This window comes from Aplidium turbinatum, chromosome 2, assembly GCF_918807975.1.
Source record: "Aplidium turbinatum chromosome 2, kaAplTurb1.1, whole genome shotgun sequence".
Classification (NCBI taxonomy): domain Eukaryota; kingdom Metazoa; phylum Chordata; class Ascidiacea; order Aplousobranchia; family Polyclinidae; genus Aplidium; species Aplidium turbinatum.
The window spans coordinates 23,763,171-23,779,193 of NC_137473.1; the positions used below are offsets into that span (position 1 = coordinate 23,763,171).

General features: G+C 37.2%; 1 long non-coding RNA gene across 3 annotated transcripts; it reads right to left on the reverse strand.

The window, feature by feature from the left end:
* Positions 1–410: 410 nt before the first annotated feature.
* Positions 411–8,863, reverse strand: LOC145765554 (uncharacterized). 3 transcript variants are annotated; one of them, XR_014288587.1, is made up of 5 exons: positions 8,420–8,863; positions 2,216–2,370; positions 1,411–1,663; positions 897–1,013; positions 411–620 (listed from the first exon to the last, which is right to left on the reverse strand). It is a non-coding gene; the product is annotated as an uncharacterized LOC145765554 (long non-coding RNA). The 3 variants fall into 3 exon arrangements; XR_014288588.1 differs by lacking the exon at positions 8,420–8,863 and adding an exon at positions 3,479–3,565 and having other exon boundaries at positions 411–578; XR_014288586.1 differs by lacking the exon at positions 8,420–8,863 and adding an exon at positions 3,479–3,565.
* Positions 8,864–16,023: the final 7,160 nt, after the last annotated feature.

Below are 16,023 nucleotides of genomic sequence, written 5' to 3' on the forward strand. Positions count from 1 at the left end.
GTGTGCGCAACGAATTGTAGAATATGCTTTTGGCATATTAGTTTCAAAGTTTAGATGTTTTCGTCGTCCTCTTCTACTTGTTCCTACTTCTGCAATTGTTAAGGCGGCCGTTGTTCTTCACAATTTTCTCCGACGTGAATGTGCTACACAATATCAAAGTCTTAATTCCACTGACCATGAAGATAGGAGTGGGACCGTGCACCTAGGTGAATGGAGAACGGAAGGCATTTCTCAAATGCGTCGCATCGGAAGACGAAGCTAATCTGAAGCCATGAATGTACGCAAATCTTTCAAAGATTATTTCAGTGACGTTGGAGCAGTTTCATGGCAAAATGAAAAAGCTCTGAGCACCACGTAGCTTAAGATGAATTGTAGCATGAAATAATCATTTTCAAGTTTGTTTCATCAAAATGTATTTCAATGAAAAATGTAGAAACATCAGAAATGGCACACTAATATAATAGGCCACTAGTTAGAATGTAATGATTCCACTTGTTGTGTGTACTTTTCAACCAGCTCCATGACTTCGTTTTGGAATTACATCCTGATTAGTTTTGGCATTTGTCTGGCCTCTTTTGCTACAAAGTCAAAGAAAAAGCCGGTGGAATCAGGTTTTTGTTCTGCAAAAATGAAAATAGATACATTATAACAAATTGTGTTAAATTATTTCATGTGCTTTCAAACTTGTGTGGAGTTCTCGAGGTTGCAATGCTAGTTCAGTATATTTGTATTTCTGACCAACAAAGCGGAAAAATAAACTTCATATTCAAAGCCGGGGTCTAGCTAAAAGTTGAGTAGGCCTACTGAATAGAAATTAACTACAGAACATTTTGAAGTTTATTATGGCAAAGAGAGGTAGGCTATTGTAGTTTCAAAACAGCATAAAGTTTGGTTACCTGCTTCCTTCTGTATGTCTTTTAATTTCTTCATGCAAATGCTAGCAATGGATGTCGTACAATCGCTTAATTTACGTTTGCGACCGCCAGTTCTTTTCTTTTGCTTTGTACAAGTATCTGTACAAGAAGTAAAGCAATATAAAGCCTAAGCTATGACATATTTGGTTGGTTTTTGAATCTTTATCCTCAGACTGACAAAGCCTCAATATGCCCGTTTCGCACACTTGCAGAAGCAGGACTGGTTACCGAGATTGACAGAGTAAAGTTTCCAATAGTTGTTGTTGGAGAAATGTTCCATCCACTAGGTGCCGCTGAATGGTAAGCAGTACTGAAATGCGTCGCTCAAACGCACACCTCGAAAACCGAACAGGCGCCGCTTGATCTTGAGTCGGGTGCTTAGCCACTGGCATCTGTTAACAGGTCCATAAACACACACAACATAACCCACAAACGATTTGCAATGAATTCAGCATTTACAGGCCGCAAGGCGTAGCCTACTTCAGCTTATTTATACCTGAACTCATACGCTGGTTCAATGAAATTGGCGATCATTCTACTCAAGCAAGCTCGCTGTCCTCAAGAGAAAGAGTGACATTTTCATTTGGAGCCTCCGATGATTGGCTGTTGTCTAGCAATGAATTAAAAACTGACTGAGCGTCAGCTTGTATGTCTCCAGCAATGTGGTACCGTAGTCAGCTTCATTTTCTGTAAGAGGTGATTTTTCTTGAAGCTCCTCTGAGATTCTAAACGTCAGATTTGAAGCAGTTCTGTGAAAACATTTGTACACTTTCAGTGCCATGGGTATTGGGTAAGGCTATTCGAAACAAAAATATTTCGTTTCGAAGCAAAATTCCTTTTTTGATTTCGTATTGAAATAATTTCTGAGTAATAAAATTCGGTTTATTTCGAAATCCAAGCCATTTTGTTCGAACGTTCTGTGTTCGAAACGAAATATACAAGAATTTGGGAATATAAAAAGTGCCAAAAACTCATACAAGTGAATTCACATTAAGGCTGTTCAAAACAAAAGTATTTCGTTTCGAAGCAAAATTCCTTTTCTTGGTTTCGTTTCGGAGCAAAAATCTTTAAAAAGAATTTCGTTTCGACTTGAAAAAGTTCGTTTCGAACAGCCCTAGTATTGAGTACGCAACAAAACATTTCAGTGACATAGCAGGCTTATCATTGAGCAATTAATTTTCAGTTATGGCAACATACGTTTGTATGAAATACAAATTGGTTGAGATAAATGTAAGCTACATACTGGTACAGACTGATTTATTTTGCACCACACAGGCTAAGTAATGACTAAAAATACTTACTTTCTATATGCCATGACTGGGTCAAGAAAACTCATAATGTTGAGCAAACTCCACGTCTTGCCAGTGGCAACTGTATCGCCAGATCAAGGGATTTTTTTCCTTATTCTTCTATTATTTATCACGAAGTGATTTCCACACTTTAGAACAGTCTGAACCTAAACAAGCATATTTTCATTTAACATGATACATATTAATGACTTATACACACTTGGCAATGACAATATTAATATTAACAATGACAATAACATGACAATATATATATATACATATTAATGACTTATACATACACTGAATTGTCCTGCATGTTCGGTCCTGTAATAGGCTACAGTTACATAGCTAAAAAAATAAGTATCCCATCAAGCAAAACATTGAGTAATAAGGTGAATCTCATGTCTCTTAACTAAAGTAACTGTGGTTACTCAATGTTGGAGACATGCAGATGATACATTTTACTTAGATCCATGCATTGCAGGATGCAACTAAACGAATGAAACTAGTAAATAAAAACAGTCAAGTTTGGTAAGTAACTAAAATTTATTTTTTTGGAGAGCTTTTGTCACCTAGAAATGCCAGGGTTATACAAAGAGAATATGTTGTATATATTTGAATAAGACTACTGGTAGCCTACTGATGAAGCTGTGTTGATGGGATCAAAAGTGAAAGTTCCAAATCTAGTGCAAGTTCTACATTTTAGCGAAAGTTTTAAGCAAAAGTTTCTGGCGAAAGTTCTAAATCAGTGGTTTTCAACCTTGTTTGCATTGTGCCCCCTTAAAATAAAAATATTCAATAAAAGCACATTTTATGCAAAATTGAACTAAATTTGATTCATACCGTCATCCAATCTATGGTGTGTCTCGTTTTTCTGCGTTAATGCAAATTTTTAAAATCAATACTGTGGGATAAAATATTAATGTCACCATTATCTGAGATGCAGTCTTTTTGTACATATATGATACGAGGTAAATGCAATCCTTTTGCGATGTAATGACTGCTTTTATTACATTCGACCAAATATTTCCATTTCTTATCAAGCTAGGCTAGAGAAAAAAATACTGAATAAACTCTACACTTTCACCAGTTGAATGTAGGCTATAGCAATCATTCATGCATTTATGGAAATCAGTGAGATGGTTGGTGCTTCATTTTTTTACAAGCTTGTCAATGTATGTAACTGTGGAGCTGGTATTCAAACCCCCCCCCCCCCCCTGGTAACTCATGACAAAGACAGGACTCAACCAAACATATAGGGTGAAACTACTTTACCTTTGCTTTCCTGTTCAGTGTTCACACACTTCAATCCACATGTTTTGTTCAATTCCTCTTTGTCATGAGTTGCCAAGGGGGGGGGGGGACTTGTATACCAGCTCCGAAACTGTTGCAAAAAGTATTTTATTTTTACACAAAGTACACACTGAGGTTTTTCAATGTCTTTGAGAACAATACTGACAAATCCATATTTGATATAGGATTCCAGATAACCTCGTACCGTATACAAAAAGACTGCATCTCAGATAATGGTGACATTAATATTTTATCCCACAGTAGGCTAACATCATCTAACATAATCCTCAAGCAGTGCTTAGCATTGGACTGGACACTGCAATTCCCAATGTGACATACATGTACCAAGGAAAACATACACCGATAGGCTACAATTTCTTAATCATTTTGTTTATCTGCAAGGTTTCAACAACATAGGCCTAATTAAAAAGAAATTCTTTTGTGGTAGTTTATAGAGGTCTGGGTTATGTTTGTTTAGATCCCACATTGTCATTACCCACTTCAAATACAATAAACTATGAAAAACAATAATAAAACTCTAAATATGGGTGCTGGTTTAGGATCGGCCGCCTTGGTTAGTGACGTCACAAAAATCTGTGACGTCATGCAAAAAAACGCAACTACTTGTAGGAAGGGTGCAAAAACGCGGAATAGAAGTAAAAGCGGAAAGCCTATTGATTTTTAAATATTTGTAGGCATTATTATTGATCTAGCGCTAACTTAAACTGTTACTATTTTGTACCAATTCTCAGCAATTGAATTTTTACAATAAAAATACTTGCTTTATTAACGTAACAACTTTCACGTTTATATGTTATCTACAAAACGAGCAATCGTGGTTCAGTATAAGCCGCCCACAGTTTGCTGTGATCGATGAATACTGCCTCCACCAAATATGCTGTAGCTTTCTCATTTCTGCTTGGATTCTAACAATTTTACTATCGTTGGATGGCATTATGATTCATCTACTCGAATGGATTAATTGCCAGTCTAAAGTAGGCATTACATTTATGTAGCGCTAACTTAAACTTTACTATTTTGTACCAATTCTCAGCAATTCATTTTTTACAATAAAAATACCAAACCAACACAAATTAAAAGAGTATGTCTTGGTTTATTCATATGTTAACTTTCACATTTATATCTAATCCACAAAACGAGCAATCGTTGTTCAAACGTAACCGCTCGACGAAGCTTTTTACCAAAACAATGCAAACACAAAGCGATCAGTTTCGAGTGTTCATTACAAGCCGCCCACAGTTTGACGCGATCGGTGAATAGTGCCTCCACCAAATATCCTGTAGCTTTCTCATTTCTGCTCGGATTTTAACAATTTTACTATCGTTGCATGGCATTATGCTTCATCTACCCGAATGGATTAATTGCCCATCTAAAGTAGGCACTATAATTATGTAGCGTTAACTTAAACTTTACTATTTTGTACCAATTCTCAGCAATTCAATTTTTACAATAAAAATACCAAACCAACACAAATTAAAAGAGTATGTCTTGTTTTATTAACCTAACAACTTTCACGTTTATATGTTATCTACAAAACGAGAAATCGTTGTTCAAACGTAACCGCTCGACGAAGCTTTTTTCCAATGCATTTTTCAAGGCGATTCGATCGTGGTTCAGTATAAGCCGCCCACAGTTTGCTGTGATCGATGAATACTGCCTCCACCAAATATGCTGTAGCTTTCTCATTTCTGCTCGGATTCTAACAATTTTACTATCGTTGGATGGCATTATGCTTCATCTACTCGAATGGATTAATTGCCAATCTAAAGTAGGCATTACATTTATGTAGCGCTAACTTAAACTTTACTATTTTGTACCAATTCTCAGCAATTCATTTTTTACAATAAAAATACCAAACCAACACAAATTAAAAGAGTATGTCTTGGTTTATTCATATGTTAACTTTCACATTTATATCTAATACACAAAACGAGCAATCGTTGTTCAAACGTAACCGCTCGACGAAGCTTTTTTCCAATGCATTTTTCAAGGCGATTCGATCGAGGTTCAGTATAAGCCGCCCACAGTTTCATGTGATCGATGAATACTGCCTCCACCAAATATGCTGTAGCTTTCTCATTTCTGCTCGGATTCTAACAATTTTACTATCGTTGGATGGTATTATGCTTCATCTACCCGAATGGATTAATTGCCAATCCAAAGTAGGCATTATATTTATGTAGCGTTAACTTAAAGTTTACTATTTTGTACCAACTCTCCGCAATTCATTTTTTACAATAAAAATACCAAACCAACACAAATTAAAAGAGTATGTCTTGGTTTATTCATATGTTAACTTTCACATTTATATCTAATCCACAAAACGAGCAATCGTTTTTCAAACGTAACCGCTCGACGAAGCTTTTTTCCAATGCATTTTTCAAGGCGATTCGATCGAGGTTCAGTATAAGCCGCCCACAGTTTCATGTGATCGATGAATACTGCCTCCACCAAATATGCTGTAGCTTTCTCATTTCTGCTCGGATTCTAACAATTTTACTATCGTTGGATGGCATTATGCTTCATCTACTCGAATGGATTAATTGCCAATCTAAAGTAGGCATTACATTTATGTAGCGCTAACTTAAACTTTACTATTTTGTACCAATTCTCAGCAATTCATTTTTTACAATAAAAATACCAAACCAACACAAATTAAAAGAGTATGTCTTGGTTTATTCATATGTTAACTTTCACATTTATATCTAATACACAAAACGAGCAATCGTTGTTCAAACGTAACCGCTCGACGAAGCTTTTTTCCAATGCATTTTTCAAGGCGATTCGATCGAGGTTCAGTATAAGCCGCCCACAGTTTCATGTGATCGATGAATACTGCCTCCACCAAATATGCTGTAGCTTTCTCATTTCTGCTCGGATTCTAACAATTTTACTATCGTTGGATGGTATTATGCTTCATCTACCCGAATGGATTAATTGCCAATCCAAAGTAGGCATTATATTTATGTAGCGTTAACTTAAATTTTACTATTTTGTACCAACTCTCCGCAATTCATTTTTTACAATAAAAATACCAAACCAACACAAATTAAAAGAGTATGTCTTGGTTTATTCATATGTTAACTTTCACATTTATATCTAATCCACAAAACGAGCAATCGTTTTTCAAACGTAACCGCTCGACGAAGCTTTTTTCCAATGCATTTTTCAAGGCGATTCGATCGAGGTTCAGTATAAGCCGCCCACAGTTTCAAAGACATACTCTTTTAATTTGTGTTGGTTTGGTATTTTTATTGTAAAAAATTGAATTGCTTAGAATTGGTACAAAATAGTAAAGTTTAAGTTAGCGCTAGATCAATATAATGCCTACTTAAAACTTGCAACCAATTAATTCGGATAGATGCAGTATCGTGCTTTCCAACGATGGTAAAACTGTTAAAGTCCGAGCAGAAATGAGAAAGCTACAGCATATTTGGTGGAGGCAGTATTCATCGATCACAGCAAACTGTGGGCGGCTCATACTGAACCACGATCGAATCGATTTGAAAAATGCATTGGAAAAAAGCTTCGTCGAGCGGTTACGTTTGAACAACGATTGCTCGTTTTGTGGATTAGATATAAATGTGAAAGTTAACATATGAATAAACCAAGACATACTCTTTTAATTTGTGTTGGTTTGGTATTTTTATTGTAAAAAATGAATTGCGGAGAGTTGGTACAAAATAGTAAAGTTTAAGTTAACGCTACATACATATAATGCCTACTTTGGATTGGCAATTAATCCATTCGGGTAGATGAAGCATAATACCATCCAACGATAGTAAAATTGTTAGAATCCGAGCAGAAATGAGAAAGCTACAGCATATTTGGTGGAGGCAGTATTCATCGATCACAGCAAACTGTGGGCGGCTCATACTGAACCACGATCGAATCGATTTGAAAAATGCATTGGAAAAAAGCTCCGTCGAGCGGTTACGTTTGAACAACGATTGCTCGTTTTGTTGATTAGATATAAATGTGAAAGTTAACATATGAATAAACCAAGACATACTCTTTTAATTTGTGTTGGTTTGGTACTTTTATTGTAAAAAATGAATTGCTAAGAATTGGTACAAAATAGTAAAGTTTAAGTTAGCGCTAGGTCAATGTAATGCATACTTTAAACTTGCAACCAATTTAATCGGATAGATGCAGTATCGTGCTTTCCAACGATAGTAAAACTGTTAAAGTCCGAGCAGAAATGAGAAAGCTACAACACATTTGGTGGAGGCAGTATTCATCGATCACTGCAAACAGTGGGCGGCTTATAGGCTACTGAACCACGATCGAATCGCCTTGAAAAATGCATTGGAAAAAAGCTTCGTCGAGCGGTTACGTTTGAACAACGATTGCTCGTTTTGTGGATTAGATATAAATGTGAAAGTTAACATATGAATAAACCAAGACATAATCTTTTAATTTGTGTTGGTTTGGTATTTTTATTGTAAAAAATGAATTGCGGAGAATTGGTACAAAATAGTAAAGTTTAAGTTAGCGCTACATAAATGTAATGCCTACTTTAGACTGACAATTAATCCATTCGGGTAGATGAGGCATTATGCTTTCCAACGATAGGAAAATTGTTAAAGTCCGAGCAGAAATGAGAAAGCTAGGAGGCACTATTCACTACAAATATTAAAAAATCAATAGCCTTTCCGCTTTTACTTCTGTTCCGCGTTTTTGCACCCTTTTTAAAAGTAGTTGCGTTTTTTTGCATGACGTCACACATTTTAATGACGTCACTGACCAAGGCGGCCGATGCTAAACCAGCACCTAAATATGACCCACAAATACTTTTACATTATATTATATTCAGGTAATCCTTATATGTAGTTATAATTCAAAAGTTGGCAAATAAGGACCACTCTAATATTATACACTATATTATACTACAAGACTCACCATCAGTCCATCAGGGCAATTACATTGAACCGCAACTTGCACCCAAGCGTTCTTACGGCTGTTGTGGTTGTGGTAGGACTGTGTCTTCAAATCTCAGACATGAAAAGTCCTGTACAGCCAAAATTAAAGTTTCCAGTTTCTGGTCATTGTTGAAGAATGTGCTATTTTTTGCTGAGAGTACCGTACCGTAATAACTAGTAGGCCTAGCTACAATGATTTTATGATCTAAGTGATACCCTTTCTAAGTTACTGTTCTAACTAAAACAATTTGGATATATTCCTGATTCACTGGTCATGAAGCTGAGCACTTTGGGTACAAGCTTGCTGTCCTAGGTAGCCTAACCATGCTCATTTTATAATAATTTTGCTTAACTACTGTCCTTGGTATTTAAAGCCAAAATAACTTACTGAGACTCAGCAATTGCCTTATCTGCTACAGGTTAAACTTTCACAGGCTATCCAATATCCCTGTATAACTACCAGCTTCAAACAGAGTAGTTGTCCAGACTCCAGCCTAAGCGAAGCAGACACCCGAGACTCAGAAAATCAACTTTCGAGCCAAAAACACGTATGACGTCACGCTGAAACCAAGCGCAGCTGAGCAGAAAAAACGCTCAGGATCGATCTTTGTCACACGCTCACTTTGTGAAACTGAAGCAAAGCAACCGCAAGTGAGCGACACCAGGCGATAATAAAACAAACAAAAGGTTCGCTTTGCTGCGGCGAAAATAACTGTAGTGTGAACGCGCCTTTAGACAGAATATGTTTGGTTGTAACAAGTTCTTGTGATGTATTTGAAAGTTAGTATTTTTGTCATAAATTTGCAAATGTTCTTCTTTAGCTTCGATTGTTTTCAGTCTCCTGACTAGTGACTAGTGACTTTATCCTATAGTGCTCTAAGTTGTATAGTGATTCTAGTGAAGGAGAGGGCAAGAAGAAAAGTATAACTTCTGTTTATTTTTGGAAAAACTAAGTATTCATTGAAAGGTCATAGGTTCGAATCCCGCTGGAGGTACCAACTTTTTTCTTTGCTTGTTTCTTAATGTTGCAGCAGTCATTCACAAGAGCACTGGCAGCGCTTGTATCTCCACGATTTCTTGTCTATATTATGCTGTTAGCAGCTAATTTACCGAGGTCCAGTGATTGTTTAATAAACTTAATACCAGTACCACTAAAAATGTGTATAAAAGTATGCATCCCCCAATGTTCAAAATCGTCTAGAATTTGATAAAATTTTGATTTATCCCCCCCAGGGCCATAGCAACAAAGAACGTGGCCCCATCCGAATATAAGTCCTGGGTCCCTTCCAATGCAGAAACTGGAATGTGGTATTTATTTTACACAACATGCAGGGTACTTATTAGCCTATGTAGGCTATGCACAGTTCCACTACCGCTAATTAGCGAAGCTAACGTTTTGGTTAGCGGATTAGCATTTTCGTTAATATTTAGAAATTTTAGCGGACTCGTTGGCGAAAGTAAATTTATTGGAAATCCGCTGACTTCTTTGTTGAAGGCTAACTTTTACATTACGTGCGCTCACCACTGTGTAATGTGTGTATAGCCTACATAGGTCTACCGTCTACAGTGACAGTGTGGAGATAGGCTATATTCCATAATTACGCAAAGCGCTTCTTTCGAGCCTTGTTCTGCGCAAATTATAATGGGTCATAGTCCAGGGATTTGGCAATCTTATTTTCGATGGTAGCCTAATTGCAAAAGCAGAAACCCTGTCATCTGTCATGGTTAAGAGCAGGATATTCTTGATCAGTTTCATTCTGCTGATGTTCCTTTCAGCACTGGCGACAGTAGGCTAACTGGTGTGGTCGGTCAGCAGAATTCTGGTGTTAAGTTTCGGATATATCTCCTGAAGGCTGTTCTTGTAGTCTACGTTAAAAAAATGCTTGCCGTGACAAATCCTTTCTCTTTCTCGGTGACATAAATAAATCTATTCAATTCCATTATTAGTTCGTTGGCATCAATGTCTCCCATTTTTATTTTTTTTGCAGTGATTGTCCAGTTCCATTATCCGCCCCATTAGCTCAGTAGTTATGTGCCCGCTCAAGACCACGCGGCGCAAGTTCGACTCTCGGCGTGTGCGCTTGAGCAACGCATTTCAGGACTGCTCTCCATTCAGTGGCACCTAGTGAATGGAATAATTCCCCGGCAACAACACTTCAATAATCGGAAAACTTCACTCTGCCAATCTCGGTAACCGGCCCTGCGTCAAGAGCCTCTACAAGTATGCGAAATTACCAGGAAAACCAATCAAGGCTTTGTCAGTCCGAGGATAAAGATTCAAAACCAACCAACCCAATCATTTTCTCTGAGACACTTCTTCAGGCTGCTATAGCGTTGTACAGAAATTCAAACAACTTGTACCACTCCACGAGTTGGTCAAAGCGCAAAGAAACAGAAGACATGGCCTGATCAGTGAGAACAAGAAAAAATTGCGATTTGAATTTTTCTTCAGCAGAAAGACGACTCGAATCATCAGCACATTCGTAACCAAACATTCTCTTCCTACGTCGTAGCCTAGGCCTACGTGTTTTTTGAAAACACCTGCTCAATACCAATAAGCTCTGCTATTTCGCGTGCGTTTGTGACCACGTGGTTAGCCTATATCCTGTATTGCGTTAGTCTTCCAAAAACTTCGGCGGAGGAGCCCTCATTCCCTGCGGGCCCCCCTCCGATCGGAGGGCGGTTGCTACGCCTCTGATTCCCCCCGATCCTCAACTAACTTCGGCACCACTGACTGGTACATTTTTGGGTGATTGTTGTTATTATCGATTTGTGCAGGAGTTATAGTTTATAGACGATTTGTGCAGAAAGTTGAGACTTTTCTCAGTTGCATGTCATATGTCACGCAAGATTGCGTTACTGCTTTGACCATCAAATTGAGACGTTTGTTTCACGCATTGTTTCCATGAAAAATCTCCAAAAACGAGTTATTTTTTTCACTTTAAAGTAAAAAGTAGCGGGAGTGCGACTGAAAGAAATGTAGCGCTTCTCCGCTACATTGCAAAAAAGTAGCGCCGCTACTCCAACAAAAGTGTAGCGGCGCTGCGCTACTTTCCCACATCTGTTTAATATTGACTCTTTCTGAACAGGTAGTCACTTAAACAGGACAATTTCCAGTCAGACCCAATGACACCGCCAACCAATCAGAACATGTTTAAGTGACTAATGTCCAATTGTGACTCTTCTCGCATTTAGCCAGAGAGTCAATACTACTTTGTTTGATAGGCTAATTACAGAAGAAAAATTAATTTGACTCTCACCCAAATCATAACACACGTCTTCATCGAAATGACTGCCACTGCCTTAACCCTCTAACCCAAGCGGTGGACGACGAAACGTTGTCTTAATTTAATCTATATCAGAAATATTTTCCCTGCAACTTCTAATTTAGCGTTTCTTAACTTATTTTAACTCTAGCGCCCCTGTAAACAGGACTGACCAGTCTAGCACCCCCCTAACTATTGTTGACACACGACTACTAGGCCTACAGTGCCGACCAAAAGTTTAGTAGAGGCCGAAATTTTGACATGCCTTCAGATCGCTGGCGATATATTTTGTAATGAAGTCTCTTGTTGTTTAACAAACTGTGCAGTTGTTTTAACGAAGTAGATTCAGGATTTGGTATTTGACTTTCATTCACCAACAGAAATTCATTTATAAAATATAATCATATGTAAGTGAATCAACTCTCTTAAAACAACAGCACACCCAGCTAGAAATTTCACGTGTATTACACGTAGATTCTACGTACCTTGGGTCGTGTATTATACGTTAATTTTCACGTATAATACACGCATATGTGTAGACACTATTTCACGTGCATTACACGTATATTTGGTGGTGGATTTTACGTGTTTTACGCCCGCGTTACACCTAATTTCCTCGTATCTGACAACACTAATACACGTGTTTTCCACGTATATTTGGTGGTAAATTTTACGTGTTTTACACCCGCATTACACCTAATTTCCTCGTATCTGACACGTGGATTCTACGTACCTTGGGTCGTGTATTATACGTTAATTTTCACGTATAATACACGCATATGTGTAGACACTATTTCACGTGCATTACACGTATATTTGGTGGTGGATTTTACGTGTTTTACGCCCGCATTACACCTAATTTCCTCGTATCTGACACGTAGATTCTAAGTTCCTTGGGTCGTGTATTATACGTTAATTTTCACGTATAAGTGTCGACACTATTTCACGTGTATTACACGTATATTTGGTGGTGGATTTTACGTGTTTTTACACCCACATTCTACCTAATTTCCGCGTACCGTATCTGAAATCAACAATTTAACACATTTGTATTTATTTAACACATTTGTATAACACATATTGTTATAAGAGGCTACTGTCCAATTGTGACCCTTCTAGCACTCATTCGGAGAGTTAACGCTTGTTTTAAACTTTATTTGGAATTAGAGAAGAAAAAGAGCAATAGCAGTGGTGGGAATCGAACCCGCGTCAATGAAAGCCAACCAGCTGACAAAACCCCTAAGCCAACCAGCTGACAAAAAACCCATCACTTAATTTGCTTTCTATCAACTTCTTTTCGCCATTTTTACGTCACTTGAACCGGAGCTTATGATTGGTTGGCGGTTTCATTCTAGTCATTTTTAGTGGCAGAATTTCGACTTGTTAAAGTGGCTACCGTACCAAACCTTAGTAAGTAATTGTTTAATATCAGTAAGCGAGACCACTTAAATTTACACTAAGAACTATCGTTAAAAGATCACATTAATTTGCGACTAAAAAATGTCATGAAGTTTCCTTTTTACATAACGTAATAAAAACGTGTAAAGACACCTACAAAAACACATAATCTAACTTATATCCTAAAAAATGCGGAGGAGTGTGGTTGACACCAATCCACTTGAGTGGAGAATTCTTTCTGTTTATACCATCCTTGGGAGGTAGTTTTACCTAACACAGATTAAAAATTGCCCAAATGAACGAAAGAACTTCAACACGTTTAATATACGTGGAAAACACGTGTTACTTTTCAACAGATGGAAACGTGCAATACACGTGGAAACAACATATAATCAAAATATAAAAAATTCCGATAAAACATCCTTCTGCTCGGGTAAACATTTTTTCTCTTTTGTATGCCCTCTTCTGGGTGTGATTTTACCTTATATACCTTAAAAATTAGTCAAATAATCATAGGATTTTGAACACGTGTAATATACGTGGAAAACACGTGCTATTTTTGCAAGAGTTATATTCAAAAAATAATCCCTGATAAAACTTCTAGAATCATATTTACACACTAGTCATACTAAATGATAGCTAAAATATGTCTCTAAAAAAATGTTTTTTAAACTAGTGAATTTGTGTTGGTGTACACAAACTCCTTAATAACACCTGAATTCTACCTAAGATACCATACTACCTAAAATCAACCAAAAATCAACGTGTAATATACGTAGCTTTCTAGCTGGGCAGTCTGTTACACGACAAAAAAAATACAAAATATACCGCCAGCGATGAAAAAGCATGTCAAGATTTCGGCGCCGCCATTAAACTTTGGCCTGCACTATTGAAAGGAAAGCGATGTAGCCTACATGTAGGGATGTACATAATTGATCATTCTGTTTATTCTTCAAAACTACTGTCGTCATTGGTGATAAAAGAAATAGGAAAACCCGAGAATAGTGAAAAAACATGGACAAACTTAAGCATACTTAAGTTACCCAGCTGGGTAACTAGTTAGGGGAGACTCGGGTAAGTTGGCCCAGCAAAATAAAAAATTGAATTTGTGAGCTAATAACAAAACATATGTTAAAGCGAATGCTATTGAAGAGTAGAAAATTCATCACTCTAGCAGTGGACATATTCTTGCATCAAACAAACATTCTTAGATATATAATTTTTCAAGTTTTCCGAAAAAAATAAAATGGACCATCTTGCCTTCCTGTGCGGGTAATTTGGCCCACCATGGAAGGTAAGTTGGCCACGTGGGAAACCTGTCCATGTACGGTATATTAAACAGTGGAAAAGTTCTCTTTCTCCCCAATTTTATTTTCTTTCTAATTATTTCTTGGTTTTATAGAGGCATACATACGGTACATAATTTATTCTATGTATGCATTCATGTATGGTTTATAATATAATCTACTAGGCTATCAGGCTATAATGCTGCATTTTACCTCAGTAAACTTTTTTTTACATGAGTAGCCTACACCAAATAAGCTTTCGAAAATAACAAAGGTTGTAGCCTATCAAACATCATGTAGTTGGAACGGCATGTCTTTATTCCTAACGATCTGGTCACATTAACGATACTGACATGTAGGACCTTGTTTGCAATAGGCTACAAACCCCATTTTTGCATGGATATTGCACCTATATCGGAACATTTTTTAATGTATCTCCGAAACGAGGTACGTTTTAGACAGTCGCTTGAGAAGTGGTTTTTTTTGATTACTTGCTATTATTACCATATGGGTTAGGAATAATTTGTCGCAATTTGTGGCATAAAAACGATGTTAGGAAGTGTAGCTTATTATTGTTATTGATCGCTTAATGCTGATGTAAAGCTGCGATTTACTTACTTTGGATACTTGATGATAGGCTACTTCAATCTTGCAAAAATAAGTCATCGTATTAATTAATCAATTATTATCATTCTATGTAATACCTCATGAAGGCAAATTGGCCATGGTGGCCAACGTACCAACTTCCCTGCATGGAAACCACATTGTAAAAACTAAAATTTATGTCAAACTATCCAGCTTCTGGTTTCACCGTCAAAGTGAGCCTTAATAGCCACTCTAGCGCTGCATTCACTAAATAATAACCTTTCTTACATAGTAAGAAAAAAATCACTCGACATCTAAAAAATTCTAAAATCCAAAAATTTCAAAAATCATAATTTTTCATACAAAATCGTGCTCACAGGTTTATACTGCTTGCTAGAGCCTCCCAACCTGGTGATAAGGTAGTTTCAACAGCACTTTCTCAGTATGCGTATGATACGTAACAATAACTATTGTAGTTAAAAAATTATTTAGAGTAGGCCAACTTGCCTATTGGACCAACTTACCTGAGTCTCCCCTACACATGTATCAATGCGATTTCTGTTGTTGCTTATGTGTGACCAATTTCTCTATGCGAGGCTTCATGTTGGTCAAACCCACTCTCATATCGTGGAGCAACCCATGTTGAAGGCGATTCCTTTGTTTTTATTTGGAGCATGGTGGAAAACGCCTTTTCACACTGGTAGGCAGGGCCGGATTAAGACGAAACTGGGCCTGATGCTGCAGCGCAAAAACAGGCCTATTTTTTCTAGGCATTGGTACATATGCATTCGACACTCTGACTCCACCGTACACGCGTAATCAGACCGACCAAAGAGCCTTTATTGCTTTCGACGCAGTCAGCCAAATTTTAATGAACATGAACAATAATAACGACGTGTTATCGTAAAAACTCGAGAGTAACATCAGGCTATGTAACACCAACACAATTCAATACCAATATTGCCTGAAAAGCGGAGTTAATGAAGAAAAGGCTAATCCAGATCAACTTAACGTTGGCATATTGTCAATGCTGCGCTAGTGCTGCTTAC